The following is a 20834-nucleotide window of genomic DNA, read 5'->3' as shown; positions in this document are numbered from 1 at the left end:
ACCACTGCTGTAGAGCCTAAGACCATTACATTACGATATTTACAATTCATTAACAGTAGCAAACTTACAGTTATGAAGCAGCAACGAAAATCATTTTATGGTTGGGGGTCACCACAACATGAGGAACTGTATTAAAGGGTCGCGGCATTAGAAAGGTTGAGAACCACTGATAGTGGGATCCTTTCTAATTGGTGGCCTGGAAGTACATGGCTTTAAACAGTAAATGTGAGGCTGACATTGTTCATCATAAATGTGTTCTGACTTTACAGGGTACCTGAAAACTGCCCCATGTCCTATAAACCAGGCGTCCTCAAACTATGGCCCACGGGCCACATGCGGCCCGCCGAGGACATTTATCCGGCCCGCCGGGTGCCTCTGCCTGTCCTGCTAAGCAGCCGACTCGTCCTGGGCCCGCAGTGCACATAGGAATTTGTTCATAGTTTTTTTTTTAAACTATAGTCCGGCCCTCCAACGGTCTGAGGGACAGTGAACTGGCCCCCTGTTTAAAAAGTTTGAGGACCCTTGCCGAAACCGGTTTGGCTCAGTGGATAGAGCGTCAGCCTGCGGACTGAAGGGTCCCGGGTTTGATTCCGGTCAAGGGCATGTGCCTTGGTTGCGGGCACATCCCCAGTTGGAGGTGTGCAGGAGGCAGCTGATCGATGTTTCTCTCTTGTCGATGTTTCTAGCTCTCTATCCCTCTCCCTTCCTCTCTGTAAAAATATCAATAAAATATATTTTTTAAAAAAAAAGTTTGAGGACCCCTGCTACTTCATTCATTCTGTTGACATGCTAAGTAGAAAGGCAGCCTGTGAATTCCATGTTTTTTTTCTCCTGAACTTTCCTGTAACCTAATATAACATGCTTCTTTAAACGAAGCAATGCCCATCCACCTTGATATTTGTACTAAGATATAGCCTAGGAATGAAAATTTCACTGTAACATAATAGCATCATGTGTGAGTCACTTATATGTCAAGCACATTACAGTTAATTGCCTCAATGACCTCGTGAGGTAGCTGTAAATGGAGGAACCTGAGGAAAGGGGAGGTGAGAAATGGCTAGGGAATAGTGGGACCAGGGTTGGAAACCAGGGAGCCAGCTCAGCAGACTCGTCTCCTCGTTGAAATGCAGTCCCCCCTGACCCCCCGTGAGACTCAAGGCTAACACACCTGATCTCCTTTTGGAACCCACATCGGCCCTTGATGGGGTCAGGGGTGGAGGGAAGGGAATTGCCACCTCCTGCCCTGAGACCACCCCACCCAGGCAGTGGTTCTCCAGCTTCAGTGGGCAGCAGGATTGCTCAGACCCACATTGCTGGGCCCCACACCCAGACGTGCTCACTCTCCTGGTCTGGGTCAGGGCCGGAGAAATTGCATTGCTCACAAGTTCCCAGGTAGTGCTGTAAGTCCTGGAACTACTTGGGAAAAAATGGACATAGGATCCCTCAGAACTTACAGTAATCATAATCATTACTACCACTTATTTTTTTAAAAATATTTTTATTGATTTCAGAGAGAGAGAGAGAAACATTAATGATGACAGTCATTTTATTGGCTGCCTCCTGCACACCCCACACTGGGGATCGAGCCCACAACCTGGGCATGTGCCCTGACCGGGAATCGAACCACGACCTCCTGGTTCACAGGTCGACACTCAACCACTGAGCCATGCCAGTCGGGCTCACTACCACTTATTGAGCTTATTAAGGGGGTTCTGGCCTTCTTTGAGCCTCACGACTTAGAGGAATGAGCTTTAACACATTTTCAGGAGGGAACCCTCCTGCCAAACACCCGAAGCCCATGGACTCCAGGTTAAGAAAACCTAGTTTTTTATTTGCCAGAAATAATCACAGAATCTCATCAATTCTCACAACAACACCCAGATTAGAGATGAGGAAACAGGTCAAAAGAGTCTTGAAACCGAAGGGTGTCGCACAGCCAGCAAGTAGCAGAGCTGGGAGTCAGGGTGTACTGTTAACACTGTCCATGTTTCTCAAAGCACAGAACAGTGCCTCCTGCATCAGCACGCCCCGCAGGTGTTTCCAAGTGTGTATTCGCCTTCTTTCCTGCCAACACAGGGAGCAGGGTTTAGTAACTTCGTTGTTTCAGTGAGCTCCCCAATAACCATGAAACTACCTTCCCTAGCTTAGAGATCTGACAGTTTCATCAATTCTTTTGGAAAAATAATTTTCTGACATTAAAGTATTTTTCTGACATACACCCATTGTAAAAAAAAAAAAAATACAGCCAAAACCGGTTTGGCTCAGTGGATAGAGCGTCGGCCTGCGGACTGAAGGGTCCCGGGTTCGATTCCGGTCAAGGGCATGTACCTTGGTTGCAGGCACATCCCCAGTGGGAGGTGTGCAGGAGGCAGCTGATTGATGTTTCTCTCTCATCAATGTTTCTAGCTCTCTATCCCTCTCCTTTCCTCTCTGTAAAAAATCAATAAAATATATTTTAAAAAAAAATACAAAAACACTGGAAAATATTAAGGTCACTTAAACCACCTGTGATTCCACCAGCTAATGAAAAACATGTTATTTTTTTACTTTTGCTTTCACTTAACATATATACATTTGTGAAAATATTTCCTCATACTATTCACAACAAAAAATTTAGCCTCTGTATTCTATTACAATGTAATCAGCCTATTGCTGAAGGCCCTTTCTAGGAGAAAAACACTTTTTGACCGTAGGGAGTTGGATGGGAAGTCAGTCCTCCATGGTGGTGGGTCCCAGAACCCCCAAGGAAAGGTTCTGATGTGAAAAGTAGCAGGTCCTAGCAGCTAACTTTGGGTTCCGAGAGAAATGGGGGTGCAGGGGGGCTCCTGGAATCGAGTCTGGCCGGTGGACTTTAGAAGTTGCCTCTGATGCTGATTTAAGTTTTCCTTTTCTGTTGATAGTCTCTGGGAACCTTCGAGCCCCTAGAATCCAGCATCAGGTGTCCGTGGGACGATGGGAGGCCTCCATCAGGTTGGGTGTTTGAGGTTCTTGATTTCTAGGCCATTTCCTGACATCCTATCCCATGTGTCATCACAGTATAGAATTCAACGGCTATTTCATACTATATTGTTGAAGAATGCAGTTTTATCCTATACTGGGTTGCTTTAAGGGAAAAAACAGACGGGTGGCATGCACTATTTTAATGATTCCTCTTTTTATAAAACTCCTCTTGTCTTTTGAGGAGAGGACCCCCCTTTAAAGACAAACCTTTCTCAAAGAATCTTTTTTTTTTTAAAATATATTTTATTGATTTTTTACAGAGAGGAAGGGAGAGGGAGAGAGAGTTAGAAACATCGATCAGCCGCCTCTTGCACACCTCCCACTGGGGATGTGCCCGCAACCAAGGTACATGCCCCTGACCGGAATCGAACCTGGGACCCTTCAGTCCGCAGGCCGACGCTCTATCCACTGAGCCAAACCGGTCAGGGCTTCTCAGAGAATCTTATCCCACGGGAGTGGACAGCCGCTCTCACACGCCAAGGAAGAATCATTCCAAGTTCTCTTGGTTCCTTGCCACTCTCAAGGGCCAGACCCTGGAGCTGTCCAAGGTTTTGTTTCTTGCCCTTCCTGTTCCTGGCCCCTTTCCTCATCATACCAAGAGGCAGCAGAGGGCAGGAGAGAAGAGGAAAACGGACTTGGGAGTCGGACTGGCTGGGTTTGAATCCCAGCCCCAGCAGTGGCCTTCCATGTGACCGTGAGCAAGTAAATAACCTTTCTGGGCCTCCGTTTCCCCATCTGTCACCATGGGAATGGAGATAAGAGAGTACCTAACGTGTTAGGCTACTTTGAGGATTTAATCATCTTTGTGAAAGTACTTATCACAATGCCTGGCCAACAGAGGAAAAAAAAAAAAAGAAAAAGAAACTTTGGGTTCCCAAATTTCTACCCTAAAAGGATTTTGAAGTTGGGTTATTTTTCTCCTCCGCACCTTTGTTTGTGTAAAGATGACCCTGGCATCATGCATACGGGGTCCCGGAGGAGGAGGTGGAAAGAGCGCGCACCGAGCTGTGCGTGAGGGCGCCTCGTCCTGGCTCGGCCCTTAACGGGCGGTGTGGCCTTTGCTAAGTGAACTGACTTCTCTGGCCGCAGTTTCCTCCTCTGTAACACAAAGGGCTGGAACTTCAGTAAGTGACCTCCATGCTTTAGGGTTCTGTGAATGGCATTCCCGGCCCTACACGCAAGTCAACGAGCCGGCTTCCTTGTAGGTAAACTGGCGACGTGTTTGTCACGTCCATTCATTACCGGAGGGTTGTCGCTGGGAGAACGCGGGAGAGCGGGATCCCCTGCCTCGGTGACACAGAGGCACCCAAATGTCTGCGAGGATCCGCGCAGAGGCGGTGTAAGCACCTCTTCCTTCAGAGTCTGGGCGCTGCCAGTCACCCCCTCTTCTCCCCCCTCCCCGCCTCCAAGGAACTGGCTCAGCGTTTGCTGGGAACCGCCTTCTGTCGGGACAGTTCCTGGGGGGCCTCTCCGGGGGGCACGGGAACCTTTGATTCAAAGGCCGGAGCCGCTCGGTGCAGGCGAGAGCTACTGGGAGCGGCGTCCACCCCTTTCGGCCCGGCCGTGTGGCCGCTTCCCATCTCTGCTGGGGGGTTGGGTGAGGGGGGCATCCTCACCGCGGCAGGGCCACCCCTTCCTCCCGTGCACGCGATGGGTGTCCCTGGCCGCGCGCCCCTCCCACCCGCCCTCCCTCCTGGCTGCCATGGAAACCCGCCTCCTGGGTCTGGGCCGGAGCCTCCGGGACAGAGCGGCCCGAGCCCCCTCCCCCGGGCCAGCCCCCCGCTCCCCATTGGTCCTCGGGGAACCGCTGCGGAGCGCCTGGGTCCCTGCGGCCAAGCCCTGGCCGGGCGGAGAGCGGGCATCGCCGCAGCCGCTGTCTCTTCAGTCACCGCCCCTGGCAGCTGGGGAAGCCCGGGTGCCCCCAGCGCGGTGACACCCCCGCACGGCCCCCCGGGGCCGCTCCAGCTCCCGCCACGCAGCCCGCAGCCCAGGGGAGCCGGGCTCGCCGGGAAGGTAAGGCAGGGCCGCGGGGCGCGCAGCCAGCACCCCGCCCGCGCTGCCCCCCCGTCGGCTGCAGACCTGGGGCTCGGGAGGGTCTCCCGTCCACGCCGTGACCCCAGGGGCAACGGGAGACTCACTCCTGGCGGGAGGAGGGCAGCGCTGGGGTCGGGAGAAGGCGAGGTGCTCCTTGGGGACGCCCCTCCCAGGCCCATCGGAGGGCGTTAGACGGGAGGCGGCGTATGCTCGCGCGCGTGGCTGGAGCCTGGGTGGCTCCCACGGGTATGTGCGCGCGTGGCCCCGCGTCCCGGTCTGCGCGGCGCCCACGTCTGAGTCGCGCCGCACGTGAACTTGGGGGCCGCCTGCGCCTCGGCCGGAGCACCAGGTGCGCGCACCCGCATCTGCAGCTTTGTCCCGGGGGCTGGAGACTGGGAGAGCCGGGCTGGCGTGGACGGGGCTGGCGGCGAGGACTGTGGCTCAGGGCTGAAACCTGCCACCACGCCGCACACCGCGACTCCCCCTAAAGAGAGGCAGCACAAGTAAGGAAGCACCCGGTCTCCACTGCGCGGGTGTCTTTTCAGGAATATTAGGAGCTCCCAGACTGGGCGCCAGGACAGGCAAGGGCAAAGGATCACAGCAGGGTCTTTAAAAGGCCACTTCTGATCGGCTTTGTGTGCCCGACACAGCATCTGGGCAGATGGAGAGGGCAAGACCGCCGAGGACAGTGCTCGGAGCCTCCCGGGGCAGCGAAGCTTCAGCCGCTGTACCTTTCCTTCCCTGTCCCCCTCCCCTCCGCCTCCCTCCCATCCCCCCTCTCCCTCCACCTCCAGCTCCGCACCCCCACGTCGTCCTCCCGCGTTCAGGAGACAAGAGGGCTCTGTTCCACTCGCCCTGCCCAGCCCTCTTCCTCGTGCCGTGTCAGAGCCAGAGCGAATGAACCACAGTCTCAGCTCCCACCCGTGCCGCTCAGACAAGTTTGGAAATTAAACAAATCGCGTTGGCACTCGAGGCTGCGGGAATCCAAAAGGGAAACAAACAAAACCAGACCGAAAAACGTATCCCCAGCCAAGCCAAGATTTCAAAGGGGCATCTGAAACGAGCGTCTGTTTATGGCAATATGGTGTTTTCTGTTTGTTGTGTTTTTGTGTTTTGGGTGGTGTTTTTTTTTTTTTGCTAAAAAAATATGTATCCCTCAAGCTTGCATCATCAGTATTCAATGTGATTCACAGAAGCGCTTCAAAAGATGGTTTCTGTTGGTGTTGCAAAAGCACTTCTGATTTTTCGGTTGCCATGGTAACTGAAGAAGTCGCCCTGCACTGTGCAGACGCCGCCGCCTGGCTGGATTCCGGAACTGTTCTTGAAGAGATCTCCTTGCCCCCTTAAGTTACCATGGAAACAATAACTGAGCTTACAAGATACTTGCTTCTCTTCCTTAAAGTGCTGAAAGCCCACGGCGTGTTGTTGTTTTAAATTTTATTTTTTCAGAGTTTGCAATGTGTAAGACAGATCTTCCTTCTCGGACAACTGAAAATAAGCCGGCCCCCCAGCCAGCCAGTCCTGGGCCAGCTCTCTGCCCACTCCCTGCACTAACCTCACTGCAACCCAGGAGGGAGAAGGCAGTGCTGGATGTGAAAGGAATCCTGGCCTGCCCTCACATCTCCCTCCCATTTAGCGTTCAACTTGGAATCCTAATTAGCCTTCTAATTAGGAGATGGGGCATGTGGGTGGGGGGTCCCAGAGAGAGGCTCGTGGGGAAAAGCTAAGTCCACCTCTCTATGGACTAGTGTTTCCTGTGCTGTTGAATTTGCCCAGTAAAGCCCTCGTGGGCTTATTTTTGGCTTGACCACTGTTCCGTGGTAAGCCTGGAAAAACCTTCAGAGAGGCCTCCTTCTGTGTTCGGAAGAAATGTGGATTGCATATTTAGTTTGCGGTGTGTGCCTTTTTCCTAATAACTAACCTACGTTTAAAATAAAGGCAGGTTTGTGTAAAATCTAACTTTCCCAGAGAGACCTTAGAGCCCTCGGTGCTCTTAGTATAACCTTCGATTTTCAGTTAAAATGGATTAACTAGTCCTAACCGGTTTGGCTCAGTGGATAGAGCGTAGGCCTGCAGACTGAAAGGTCCCAGGTTTGATTCCGATCAAGGGCATGTACCTTGGTTGCGGGCACATCCCCAGTAGGAGGTGTGCAGGAGGCAGCTGATCGATGTTTCTCTCTCATTGATGTTTCTAACTCTCTATCCCTCTGCCTTCCTCTCTGTAAAAAATCAATAAAATACATTTAAAAATTTCTTTAAAATGGATTAACTGGCGGGAGTGAGGGGGAGTATAGCCAGCATTCAAATACTTTAATTAGCAAATGTTGTGCCATTAAAGAACCATCATTCTTTACACAGCCGTAATTCCTGAGCAATGAATCCTATAAATCAATTTTATACATTGGTAACATATGATTGGAAAATTTGAATACCCCTAGACCAGTGGTTGGCAAACCTCAGCTCGCAAGCCACATGGGGCTCTTTGGCCCCTTGAGTGTGGCTCTTCCACAAAATACCACATGCGGGCGCGCATGTACAGTGTGACTGAAACTTCGTGGCCCATGCACAGAAGTCGGTTTTTGGCCTGGGCGAGTCTATTTTGAAGAAGTGGCGTTAGAAGAAGTGGGGGTGTCAGTCGGGTGGGTGGGCCTCTGGATACGCAGTGTGGGGGAGGCTCGAGTGATTCATGCCCGAGTTGAGTGAGCCAGTCAGTCAGCAGTCTCATGTGCAGTGGTTAGTGCTAGTCACATCTGCAAGTCGCGCGCGGGTGACAAAAGTACCTACTCGAAGCATAAAGTTACCTGTATCTTTTCAACCAGCTGCAAATCCTACAGGTATTTTTGTCACCAATTTAAGAATTGTAATTATTTTGTGTTGGTGGCTTTATTATTATAAAATGAAACTTTTTTTTAGGTGCCCTGTTTGACATGGCTACAAAGAAGAAGCAAAGAAAAACGGAAGACGAAAACCGTGAATTTAAAGTTGAATGGACTTAAATGGCCTTCCGACCTGTCTTATTTGTCAGGAAAAATTGGCACATAACAAATTTGGAGAGACACTTTACAACTAAACACGTGTCATTTAGTACTAAATATCTTGTCGGTGATGCAAGGAAGAAAGCAGCTGAGGAACTTCAGAAGAGTCAAGAAAAATCAAGTTCTGTATTTAATTACTGGATGCAATCTTCCAACAATGTTACTATTGCAAGTTTTGTGGTTAGTCAAGAGATTGCTAAGAGAGGAAAACCATATACAGATGGTGAATACATAAAAAGTTGTTCTATAAACGCATCCGAAGAGCTATTTCGGGATTTTAAGAACAAAGCAGATATTCTAAAAAAAAATGAAAGAGTTACCATTGTCTGCTAAAACAGAGAAAGATAGAACAGTCAAAATGTCTTCGAATATAACCGATCAGCAAGTCGAAAATCTTAAATTGGTTTCAGCTTTATCAATAACAGTTGATGAGTCTTGTGACATAAATGAAACAGCGCAAGTTTCACTTTTTGTACGATTTCTTTCATCTACAGGTCCTAAAGAAGAACTTTTAGGATTATTGCCACTCAAAGGTCAAACACGTGGAGAGGATATAGCAAATGCTGTAATTGAGTGCATTGAAAAACATCATAGTCCTCAATTTCAACAGTCGGGGCGAAAAGTATGACAGGCGTAAGAAACGCGTTTGTTGCTATTTTGAAAGAAAAAGTTAGTCACGAGATACTTTCTTACCATTGCATCATTCATCAAGAAGCACTTTGTGCGCAGACATTTCCAGAAGAAATTTGCAAAGTTATGGAATTGGTGATTAACATTATCAACTCCATTATAGTTAAAGCTCTTAATCATCGCCAATTTAAAGAATTTTTAGTTGAAATGGAGAGTGAGTACACAGATCTTCTGCTGCATAACAAGGTACGTTGGTTATCAAGAGGAAACGTTTTGAAACATTTCGCTTCCTTATTAACAGAAATTAAAGCATTTCTCCTTGAGAATGGTGTTCACTATCCAGAACTAACGAACGATCAGTGGATCCAAACATTTTATTTCATGGTAGACGTTACGTCTCATCTAAATCAGCTTAATCATAAACTACAGGGGAAAGGAAACACAATTTTTTCGATGTTAGAAGAAGTTATTTCATTCGAAAACAAATTATCTCTTTTTGCTCAAGATTTTGAAAGAGAAACTTTGATTCACTTTCCAAGCCTGTTGAAACATCGCCAAGAAAATAGTTCTGATATTGACATTTGCTATTTCAAAACAACACTTTTAAATATGAGGGAAGCTTTTCTCAACAGGTTTCAGGAATTCAGAAACAGCAAAGTGACGTTAGCCTTTGTTAAAAACCTCTTAATGCTACTGTAACAGAATTAAATTTTTCTCCCTTTAATATTGACATTGGCAACTTTGAACTTTAATTGCTGGATTTAAAAAACAAAGAATTGTGGAGCTCGAAATTTGAACGTCTTTGTGCTGATATAGAAATATTGGAGAAAAACAAATGTGAACTTAGTTCACAGCACAAGTGGTCTGCTTTGAAAGACCTGGAGAAGGAAGATATGTTGATTTTTAACACCTGGAATAGTATTCCTGACTCATATAATCAACTGAAAAAACTAGCGTTTGCTGTCCTTTCCTTATTCAGGTCTACAGCGAACAATCATTTTCAAGCATGAACCTTATCAAGAGTAAATTGAGAGGTCGTCTTATTGATGAGAACCTGGAATCGTGCCTAAAATTAAAAACAACAACATACTTGCCAAAACCGGTTTGGCTCAGTGGATAGAGCGTCGGTCTGCGGACTCAAGGGTCCCGGGTTCGATTCCGGTCAAGGGCACGTACATTGGTTGTGGGCACATCCCCAGTGGGAGGTGTGCAGGAGGCAGCTGATCGATGTTTCTCTCTCATCGATGTTTCTAGCTCTCTATCCCTCTCCCTTCCTCTCTGTAAAATATCAATAAAATATATTTAAAAAAAAAACAACAACAACATACAAACCTGACTTACCCAAACTTTCCAAGGAGATGCAAGGCCATTGTTCACATTGGTGTTTGTCAGTCATTGTCATGATTTAATTTTATGGATATTGTAAGGTAAATTGTAAGGAATTTAATTTTATCAATAAATAATATCGTTATTAAGTATGATATCAAGTTTTATTCATTGTACCTATAGTTTAACTAAGACTTAAAACTTTAAGTGAAGTTTATTAAGTTAATTTTAGGGAACGTTGTGGAGTGAAAGAAGATGTAGAGTCGAGGACTGAGAAAGGTATGTTGAGATGGTTTGGACATATAGAGAGGATGAACGAAAGGAGATAGACGAAACAAGTATACAAGACAAGTGTGGATGGGAGAGTTGGAAGGGGTTGACCTCAGCAAACGTACCTCAATCAGATTGAGGACGTTTTTAGCAAAGGCCAGCTTAGGAGTACCCTAATTAAGTTAATAACAATGTACCTACCTATATAGCTTAAGTTTAAAAAAATTTGACTCTCAAAAGAAATTTCAATCGTACTGTTGATATTTGGCTCTGTTGACTAATGAGTTTGCTGACCACTGCCCTAGACTTACCGTTTTAAAAGAAGAAAAGCTTTTGTCTTAGTAGGTTAAGATTTTCAGCCAAATACTAGTATAGAGTTCCATTTTGAGAAACTTAAGAATTAAAATATTGTGAAATCCAACTTTATTCTTTGAATCTCATTACAGTATTTCTCCAGGGAGTCAGGAGTCTTAATTCAATGGCTGATTTTTCTTCAGTTGTTGAAAGGACAAACTTCATAAAATTACTCTCATTGTGGGCTTCATCCCCAGTAGGGATGTGCAGGAGGCAGCCAATCAATGATTATCTCTCATCATTGATGCTTCTGTCTCTCCCTCCCTCTCTCTTCCTTCCTAAAATCAATAAAAAAATATTTTTAAAAAATTACTCTCATTCTATTGTTGTCATTTCTTATTGTCCTTCTTGCAAAAGTTCTCTAGAATTGAAGTTATAAATTAAGAGAAGGAAATATTCAAATTACTTATGAAGACAATAGTCTACTATTTGAATTAAGCAGGTCACAGCACTTAAATTATTTTCTCTCAAGAACTTCAAAGATAGCTCAGCCATTATTTGAAGCATCCCAAGGAATATTAACCATTTTTACAGATGGATGAGTTTCGGTCAAAAGACTCAAGTCATTTTGGCTAACCACTTGGAAAATTAAAAGGCAAAAATAATGCACGTCAGCCAAGACTTAGAGAGCATGGAGACCAGAAGAGAGACAGGGTGGGGATGGCAGGAAGGATTTATGATTACAGAGAAAAATAAAGCCAAAGGGGAACAGCGTCCTGAGTGAGAGAAAACCCACAGACTCAGGGAAAGGGAGTGAAACAGAAAAGTCCAGTGTAAAGAGAGTTGCACAAAAAAGAGAAAGAAGGAAAGAGAAAAGGAAGAAAAGAAGAAAGAAAAAGAAACCCAAGTTGGGGAACAGAAAGCTAAAAAGAACTCTGCTCTTAATCTTCCTTGAAGAACAGAAAAATACCAGTAGACACTTTTCCAGAAAGCCCCCATCCCCCATCTAGCCAAGTCCTCTGACGCCAGGCGTGTGGGGAGTGGGGGGGGGGGGGGAGCTTGAGTGGCAGATGGAAATGTGTTGGCTCCCTGCCTCCCATGGCAGCGGAGTGGGTTAGACAGCTTCCCGGTCTTTGCCAAACCAGCTGCTCCTTAGACCTTCCTCTTTTCCAGCCTTATGCCACCAAGAAAGCTTGCTACGTCTCTCTGTTGGGACCGTTTAGTTGGGATAATTTATAGACACACTTGATTATGTAATTGCATTTTTTTTTTTTTGCTTTAAATGGAAAGTTTTTACTTTTAAAAAGTTGCTTAGTTATCGAAATAATGCATTCATCTAATTTTAGGAAGGAGAGCATATTAAAAGATTCTAACAAAAACAACAGTTCCCTCCTTGGACACAATCCCTTTCTGTTCATACCTGCTGGATTACTTACCCCCCTACTTCCAAATAATTTGCTTAGATGGCCTGTCCCTGATTCAATTTTAGACAGAAGCTGTCTACTTTCCCTTATTACAGGGGAGGCCGTAGCTCTCTTACTCCACTCCTTCCAACTTTTCTCCCTTTATTTTTGCAACGTGGTCTGTGGGAAGAAATCAGCCAGAGCGCCATTAGCACAACCCTTTGTTTGAAGATGCCAGGCGTAGGAAAGCTACTAGGAGCATCTCGTTTTAGCCAGAGCAGCCAACTTTCAGCGAGTTTCAGAAACAGTTGGTCAAGCATGGCTCTTGGAAGAGGGAGGAATTGTTCTTGCAGGTTAGCAGCTGTTGTTTGGGTGGTTTGGATTTTATACAGGAAAAAGGAAACAGAGTTGGGGGCTGAAGTGTTGAGTTAGGATGGTGAGGAAGACAAGGCTTGCAACATCTAACTGGAAAATTCTGCACTACAGTGCCTCTCACATGTGATATCACAATTTATTTTTTTGTTAATCCTGACCAGAGGATATTTTTTCCATTGATATTTAGAGATAGTGGAAGGGAAAGAGGGAGGGAGGGAAGGAGAAGAGAAGGTGGGGAGAGAGAGAGAGAGAGAGAGAGAGAGAGAGAGAGAGAGAGAGAGAGAGAGAGATGGGAGAGACGTATGGGTTGGTTGCCTCCCACATGCACCTCAACCAGGGTCCAGCTGGGGATGGAACCTGCAACCCAGGTACGTGCCCCTTGACTGTGAATGGAACCCAAGACCCCTGGGTGTGCTGGCCGATGCTCTAATCAATGAGCAACCAGGGCCAGGGCTGATGTTACAATTTTAATGGCATCAACATTGAGTTTGCATCATGACTGTAATTATTGTTCACCACAGAGCCAGATTGTGAACTATAATTGTATTTCTTTTTTTGTACAACTTTCTTGGAGAAAATAATTATTTTTTTCATTTGTTCAATGTTTAGGAACCTATTGCTATTTCTTCCCAAATACTCTAATGGCTCCGTGCGACACCTCTCCTTGGTTATTTTCAGACCATTGTTACTTCCTGCCCTCGCCCAGCCCAGCCCTCCAGAGTGGAGCTTCAGTTCCCCAGGCTGGTCAGTTCTGCTCTAGCCCTGGCACTGGCCTTCTGAGATTTCCCTTCCCTTCCCTTCCCTTCTGTGCTGAGTCCCTGCTTGGCCTCTTCTCTGCTTTTCCTTTCTTGGTGTAAGCCTTCATTTTATGGAGTTTCCACTTCGGTGAGGGGTGGCACCCTCGCATCGCTTAGGGTGGGAGTGAGGCAGAAAGTAGGGGGAAATGAGGTCTTTTCCATCCTCCTTTCTAGCAGCATTGACCAGTGGGATTGCCTGTGGCAGGCACAGCTCTGGCTCACGGGGCGGGCGGCGAAGAAGTTGCCTGTGTGTGTGTGGGAAACGCAGGCACTGCGGTCAGACAGGCTGGACTGGCCATCAACATGCTATGTCCTGCTGTACAACTTGGGACGAGTTACCAAGCCCTTTCTGAAGTTTAGTTTCTTCATTGCAGGCACCTTTCAGGGCTGTTGTAAAGATTAAAGAAAATCTGTCTAAAGTAATTGGAACAAAATAAGGATAGCTCTTCTTAGTTAAGAATGCTTTTGGCTGCAAGTAATCAAAGAACCTTTCTACTCAGCTGAAAGAAGGGCATTTTCTTGCAGAAGAAGAAGTCAGGTGTATTAGTTCACTCTGCCATAACAAAATACCAGGGGCTGGGAGGTGGAAACAACAGAAATTTATTCTCTCAGTTTTGGAGGCTGGACATCTGAGATCAGGGTACCAGCATGGTTGGTTCTGATGAGAGCTCTCTTTCTGGCTTGCGGATGGCCACCTTTTTGCCTTGTCCTCATATGGTAGAGAGACAGAGAGAAGGAGAGGAGAGAGGGGGAAGCACCCTAGCTCTCTGGCTTCTTCTTATAAGGGCACTGATCCCATCATGAGGGCCCCACCTTCATGATCTAAGCTGATCTAAACCTAATTAACCCCAAAGGCCCCATCTCCAAATTCCATCACATTGGGGGTTAAAGTCCTCAACATATGAATCTGGGGGAACACAATTCATACATAGTAATGGGCCAGTGGTTTTCAACCCGTGTGCCCCAAGAATTTTTAAAACATGCAATACCTGCCTGTTTAGTCAGGGACACTGACCTCTTCTCCCTTAGACTGTCAAATAAAATAATGACAACAGCCAACACAACAATAGCCGTCTGGTGTGAATGAATCAAAATTACACCTATTTTTTGGTCAGACCAGCAAGAATATATTTTGTGGTGTGCCACAGAATTGCAGTAATCAGTTTATGTGTGCCATGAGGTGAAAAGGCTGAAAATCGCTGTAACAGGCGACTGATAACTCTGTTTTAACTGCTCTAAAGACCTGGTTTATTCCTACTTTTCACTCTGTCACCCTCCCTTTTGCTCTCATATTTCTCACGTCCTGGTCTTTAGGCGGCGTTCCACAGAAGAAGAAATATCATTTTAAATATCCCATTTTATCAGGATCACAGGTTAGTGAGAAACCCGTCCGAGGTCTCATTGTCCAGAACAGTGTCTCCTGGCCAGCTCTAGCTATGAGGGAGAAAGAGGAGTCGGGATTTACAGCCTTTATAGTAGGAGACAGCAAGGAAGGAAGAAGAGTTAGCAAACACATTGAGTGAGCCAGCCTACAATGTCAGCCACACCATCACTTATTTTTTTTTTTAAATACTTTTATTGATTTCAGAGAGGAAGGGAGAGGGAAGGAAAGATAGAAACATCAATGATGAGGGAGAATCATTGATCGGCTGCCTCCTGCACATGTGCCCTGACCAGGAATCGAACCGCCACCTCCTGGTTCATAGATCGACTCTCAACCACTGAGCCATGCCAACTGGGCCACACCATCACTTATTGAGAGGATGACCCTATGCCCATTTGTCAGGCACGCCTGGTTCACACCTGCCATCCCAGTGTTGTTATTAGTACCTCCGCCTACCCTTTCAAGTGGCCTGGTTTGAATGACAAGTTCTCTGTTCACCTACTTGTTGAGCCGTAGCTATATATTATCGGCTCCCAGTAAATAGTTATTAATAAGGAGGATAGAATGCAACCGTAAAGTAAATAACAAGCCAAGGGCACACCTGGTGAGTGCTTGGGTGGTACAGGCCGCAGACGTGCTGGGCTCACAAGAGAGAGGAATGAGTGTGAATTGGCAAACGAGGTGGGTGAGCTGGTTTGGACGGAGATGAAGCATGAGGGGGAGATGTAACACCAGGCATGAAAGATAAAGGGGTGGGCACAGTCTGAAAGATGAAAGAGTACAGTTTCTGTGCCAGGGACTTTTCTTGGAAAGACTAACAACAGGCAAGTTTTACTGCTGCCTTTGTTTGAGCGGGGAACATTTTGTAACCAGGGGTTCAATGCTGAGATATGGTTTGGCCTAAGAGCGTTTTGAGGACTCATGGCACAAAATAAAAAGCCATTGATATTTATTAAGCCAAATATATACTTTTTTCTTTTGCCGTCACAAACAACTTATCACAGAAAGTTTGGAGAACAGTGATTTTCTAAGTTATTCTCTTGTGGAACATGTAGTAGAGTGTGACTTAGAGCTATTCTACTAATGAAGTCCTCTTTGGTCAAAAGAAAATATTTACGTTTTCTAAATTTTCTTTTGCGTTAATATCAAGTAAAAATATTTACTTAGCTGTTTATTTATTTTTTTCCCAGCTTGGTTTTTAAAACGCAACATTTAATTTTAGAGATTCATTTGTTCTGTTGGGATGTTTGGTGGGCTAGCATAGTGGAAAGACATAAAGACATTTGGTTCTAATCTTGTTCTTTCCACTAACTAGTAGGTCTCTCTCTTTTTTAAAAAATATATATTTATTGATTTCAGAGAGGAAAGGAGACAGAGATAGAAACATCAATGATGAAAGAGAATCACTGATTGGCTGCCTTCTGCACACCCCTTTCTGGGGATCGAGCCCACAACCTGAACATGTGCCCTGACCTGGAATTGAACTGTGACCTCCTGGTTCATAGGTCGACGCTCAACCACTGAGCCACACCAGCTGGGCACTAGTAGGTCTCTTTTACCTCCCTGCATCTGTTTTTCAAACACAACATGAGAGATTAAACAACCCTGTCTCTCTGCACTCTGAGAGTCCAGGAATGTGCTTGGGTCATCAAGGGAAACTATGAAACAGCCAATCTGCTTGCAGCCCCGGGTTGGTTTGGTTTAGGAATGTGTTAAGAAGCAGGATTGCAGAGGAAAACTCAGACCAGGCCATGAAACGCTTGACTGTCCAGTTTGTCTGTCTTTCTGGTGGTCCAGGGTATCCAGAGAGCTCTCCTCCAATACTGTATTTCAAATGAATCCATTTTTCCCCATCAGCCTCATTCACTCTCCAGCTTTTGTATAGTGAAAACTGGACGATCTTTGCCTTGGTCTCTAATGACACCTCTTTGCTCCTGGTGACCTTTCCTAATTCTTCCCCTGCTGCGCTTCTGGGCCTCAGCCTTTTCTGGGTGAACAGAGAGAAGAGAACATCACGGTGATGTTCCAGTGAGGCCTTGAAGGCTGAGGAAGACAAGGAGCAAGTGTGTTCCAGGTAGGCCAAGCTGGGGACGAAAGCTACCCAGGCATGAAAGGCTATTTTATGACAGGCAAGGTAAACCTGAGGCATAAATTGGATAATTGATTCAGGTCTCAGAACTTTCCTTCAGGGCTGGGTATTTAATCGAGTGTCTTTGAGGGGAAAGGGACTAGGATGCCTTGGAGCCCTGGGTAAACACCGCCTCCCCAGGTCCCAGAGGTGGGATTTAATTCACTGCTAGTTAGTGTTGGTTTGGGCTCCCCTGGGGAAGAGTAAACACAAGGAAGGCAAGGAGCAGGGACAAGGTCAAAGGCAAGTGCATGGGCGTGTGTATTTGTAGAGCTGTTTGGGGGGAATGGAGAAGTGCAAAGGAGGTCTTGAAAATAGAGCAGGATTATTTCTTATGCTTTCAAATAAAGCAAATTCTGCTGCAAGCTACTGACACCCTAAAATAAAACAAGAGAGAAATGGAACCTTTTTGACGCCTGCTGTGCTCATGTTAATCTTAGTAGCCTTCCAAGGAAAGCCATAATTGGGTTGTTTTTATTGTCTGTGGGTTGGAGCAAACGCTGGAGTGTAAACATTCTGTCGCTTGCGATTCAAATAACCTTCTTAGGAATGTCTACCCACATTTGAGGTGTGCTTCACTAGCACACAATGGGGCGTTTCATCAAACCCACAGCGGTGCAGACATTTTCTAGGCGAAGGAGCTCCGGGGAGAAAGCTCGCAATAAACCTGCCCTTGTTTGTTTCAGGATTGAACACTTGAAAGAGTTTTTGTCCTTTTGTTACATTTTCGTCTTTTCTTCTTTATCAGGGGACACTCATTTGTCATGGGTGGGGTTTGTGTTGTAGTTTTTTCAGCCAGAGAAGGATGTTTAAGACAGAAATATCTATTTCTGTATCTTCTAGAATCCATACTACCTTTTAAAACAGCTGTAGGATTCCAGTCAATTCGGCCAGCATTTATAGACTCCTCCTGGGTACCAGGTGCCCAGAATCCTGAAATCAATAAGACCAAGGACCTGCCCCATAGAAACACAGCCCCGTTATCTTTACAGTGATAAAGCATTCATAAACCTGGGCTGAAGGGGTACGGGGCAGCCGGGAGGAGGAGTGTGGGCTTCACATCACAGCAGAACCTTCTGGATGCACACTTCTGAATCTTTGCATGTTCAGTCTGTGATCTTTTCGCAGCTTTTGTATTGAAATCATCTCTCGTCTCCAGAACTCAAGCTTTGCTGGGGAACGGCCCTGTGAGGTGAGACATCTGCTTACCTACTTCCACTCGCCTCTCTGGGGAATGTTTTTCAGCCAGAAGTGCCCGGTCAATTAGCAAGCACCAGGGAACAGCGTGCAGTTCTCTGAACTGGCTCCCAAGCCTCGGCTCCCAGCGGGCAGCACTCAGGCATCCTCTCCAGCACCCTGTAATCACTTTCCAATGGTTCCCAGATGGGTTCCGCTCCAGGGAAGAAAGCGGCTCTGATGAGATTGGCCTTTCTCTTAGATCACCAAGGTCCTCCGAGAGGACGGCTGTGCCCGGCAGTTCTTGGAGCAGCAAAGGCAAAGCCAGACCCGAGAAGGCCCTTCCTCGTTTTCCGAAGAGCAGTTCCTTTTGTCTTTCCCAGGCCGGTGGGCCTGCGAGACCTTGGACTTCGTGACCCGCGTTCTTTCATGGGTTTACGTCATTTTTTACCAGGCTCCTTTTGGATGGAAGGCCAGTGAGGTTTCCGTGTATTTTCATGTGAAGCCTAGATTCACTGCTTGTATCTGCATGGTTTATGAATTTCCTGCTTCCCCAGAGGTTAGTCATTAAGGTTAATACTTATTTGATTAAAAAGAAAAAAAAGCAACTTACTCTTTGATCCTGGTACACCTAGAGGTATAGGTGCTTCTTCTGAGGTTCTTGCCTTGTGTCCTGCCTCCCCACTGGACGGTCAGCTCTCTTTGTGTGATCCGAGCAGGATGTCCAATCAGTGAAGGATGAGAAGTACAAGCCTATTGATTAGGACTAAGCAGAGGGAAGACAGGATAAGTTTAACCTTAACCCAGTTAGTAGGGCGGAGGGTGGGCAGTGAGAAGAGGAAGGTGAAAACTGTTGGTGATAGACTGAGGCGACTGAAAGAAAACCTGTAACAATGGAAAGAAAACCTAGGGACCCTACCCATGCACGAATTTCATGCGCCGGGCCTCCAGTAATGAGATAAAAGGATGCTTTCAGGGTATGTTTTGAAGGGAGCACCAATAGAATTTGCCGACACAGTGAACATGAGACATAAGAAAAAAGAGGAGTTAAGGGCTGTGGTTTCATCAGGCAGGATGCTCACCATTTGCCAAGATGTGAAAGGAGACACATCTGGAGAAGAAAATGAGAAGCTTGATTTTCCACCGTCAGAGTAAAGAAGAGAGGTTACTCCCCAAAATGCAGGTAACTTTCCCCACAGGGGAACTGGGAAGGAAGGAGGTAAAGATAAGGTCACCTTGTGAGTTGTCGAGCCCTAGGTGAGCAGCACTGTGCCAGGTGACGCCGAATGCAGGTGATGGACGGAGGCCCTGAACAGGCCACGTGGACACAATGAGAACTCACGAGGGAGCTCGACTCACACAAATCAAATAGGAAAAATACGGAGTCGAGGACCAGATCAGGAGACACAGAACTGAGGGGCCACAGTGTGGTAGCAATGTGGTCAGGAGCAGTCAGGGAATGCTTCGAGAAGGAAAACCATCTTCACAGGATGGGAAAAAGGAAAAATTGTGGGAACAAGCAGGAGCCACTCAGGCCTGTCTGGAAGTCGTTGGACGGATTTAACAAACTGGCACATAGTAGGCACTTGGTGAAGAACTGCTTATTAAATTGGTCCCTGGCACATAGTAGGCACTTGGTGAAGAACTGCTTATTAAATTGGGGGAATTTGATGACGGTAAACTGTAAAGCTCTCCTGAATGCAGCTCCTCGACCCCTAGACCTTTGACACCCTTTGCCCTTTGCCCTTTCCTGGGTTGTCTTCTAATCCTTCTATTAGAAAACCTCAAACCTGGCTTTCTAAATTGTGACGGGGAAGGACCTGGGCTATCATATTTCAGCATGTCCGTGAGGGCTTGCGGGTTAATAACCTCGTTCATGTGAACACTAGAAAGGTCCAGAAGGGGGCAATGTGACACTTGAACTTCAGGAGGGTTTCGTGTTTTGTTTGGTTTTGTTTTGTTTTTTCACAAACATTTTGGAATCCACCCTCCATCGTTGAGTCGAGAATCTCAGAGGCCAGGGCTGGCAGGGTCTTTAGACATCACGGTGTCCACCACTCTCCGCCAGTGGAGACACAAGCCCGGAGATGGGGAGGGACTTGCTTACGGCCACACTGGCATTCAGTGTGAAAGCCAAAACTCCAACCTCGTTCTGACTCTGAATCCGTCCTTACCACCCCCCGCCCCCCCCTCCCCATTTGTGGTTTAATTTGAGAGAATCTTCCTGAAAAGCAGAGTTTCTCAAAGTCGTGTCGTGTATCCATAACTTGTAAAGGAATAAAATTCTCACAACTCCATACTCTTCCAAACCTTTCTCTATGAACATACAAATAAACACAGACATATATATGCATGTGTCCTAACACCCAATATTGGGGTAGTAATATTACCGGAAAAGCATGAGCCTCCCTGTTCATTTGCATGACACCTTACATTAACTTAAAGAATATGAATAATCTGGCCGAAACCGGTTTGGCTCAGTGGATAGAGCGTCAGCCTGCGGACTGAAGGGTCCCAGGTTCGATTCCGGTCAAGGGCATGTACCTGGGTTGCGGGCACATCCCCAGTGGAGGTGTGCAGGAGGCGGCTGATCGATGTTTCTCTTTCATCGATGTTTCTAATTCTCTATCCCTCTCCCTTCCTCTCTGATAAAAAAAATCAATAAAATATATTTAAAAAAATATGAATAATCTGTATCAAAGGAGGGGATCTGGTGGAGACTTGGAGATGGCGGAGAGCTGAAGTCTACCTAAGCCGCCTCTTGGTTCAGTCCTGGCACGCGTGGTCTACGGAATCATTTCTCCTTTGCCGGTGGTTTGAAACGCCATCTCTATTACATATTAAATGTGCATGTCTATGAAGATATATTTTTAAAAACTATCTCTACCCGGTTTGTTGAGACTGCCATTGCGCGCTGACACTCGCTCCCTTTCCTGTAGCGAGTAACTTCTCTCCTGTCGCCTGCCACCAGCACCCTCGCTT

At 46.5% G+C, this 20834-nt stretch overlaps 1 protein-coding gene across 1 annotated transcript in view; it reads left to right on the top strand.

The window, feature by feature from the left end:
- The first annotated feature begins 4845 nt into the window (after positions 1-4845).
- NIM1K (NIM1 serine/threonine protein kinase) overlaps positions 4846-20834 on the top strand; it is a 36301-nt gene continuing 20312 nt past the window's right edge. Inside the window, exon 1 of the mRNA XM_080682523.1 lies at positions 4846-5013. The gene's annotated coding sequence lies outside the window, so the exon portion shown is untranslated. The remainder of the gene's footprint in view (positions 5014-20834) is intronic.

Source organism: Plecotus auritus (genome assembly GCF_963455305.1).
Source record: "Plecotus auritus genome assembly, chromosome: 7".
In the NCBI taxonomy this organism is placed as follows: domain Eukaryota; kingdom Metazoa; phylum Chordata; class Mammalia; order Chiroptera; family Vespertilionidae; genus Plecotus; species Plecotus auritus.
This window is presented reverse-complemented; position numbering and strand designations above follow the sequence as displayed.